The sequence below is a fragment of the Camarhynchus parvulus genome, chromosome 3, assembly GCF_901933205.1.
Source record: "Camarhynchus parvulus chromosome 3, STF_HiC, whole genome shotgun sequence".
In the NCBI taxonomy this organism is placed as follows: domain Eukaryota; kingdom Metazoa; phylum Chordata; class Aves; order Passeriformes; family Thraupidae; genus Camarhynchus; species Camarhynchus parvulus.
In genome coordinates, this window is record NC_044573.1 from 108646796 (window position 1) to 108647699 (window position 904).

Below are 904 nucleotides of genomic sequence, written 5' to 3' on the forward strand. Positions count from 1 at the left end.
GATGGGAAGAGGGTGGGGATGGTGGTGGAAGGACTGCAAATGGGGCTAGAAAACATTTTTTTGGTAAATGGTTTTCACGGAAATAGTCCGGAGTAAAAAATGCTTTTTAAATTGGAGAGCAGAAGGGAACGCAGCGAAATACTTAAAAACGAAAAGTTCTGGATTTTGATATTAAGATGAGAGGGTGAATGTGAGAAATGAAGTAAACACCGGCTCTAACCTGCCCCAGAGCCGCCTGTTCATCCCTGCACTCACACAACGCCGATGAATGGAGACGGAGAGACTGAAGGAGGCTGTGGTTAAACCCCTCCAATCCCGATTTCCCGGGGTTTTGCCGTCGCAGCCGGAGCCTGGAGGCTTTTCCTTGCTGCCGGGGGAGGACAGGGGCGATGGCCGAGGCAGAGCCGGGATCTCCTTCTCCTTACGCTTCACAGGTTTCTCTAAACTTTAACTTAGGAGCGACATGAGCGAAAGCAGCTGAGCCCCGACCTGGAAAGAGAAGGGTTTTCTACTCCTTTCTTTTATTTTAGTATGTATACATCGTTTTTCCTCACCCTCCTTGTGCTGGCTTAGAAGTTCGGGCTTGTTTGGAAAGTTTGGGAAGAATAACCATTAAAAAAAAAAAAAAAAAGCAAGTTGGTTACAGAGAGTTTCCCGTCTGAATAAAAGGCGATAATTGTAGTGGTTTTCTCGCTGATGTGGAGCAATACCAGCACCCCCAAAAAACCACCCTGGGCTGGGGTACAGTCCTGCATGTGCGAATCAAGGAGGGCTTTTTCCCCTTCCCCAGCAGTAAAAATCGTGCTTGTGTGCTTGTGTGCTTACATGTGCTTGTGTTACTGACCTGCGGGAAATATTTCACAGCTACTTATTTCTTCCCATGCAGAAAATGAAGGGTACGGGG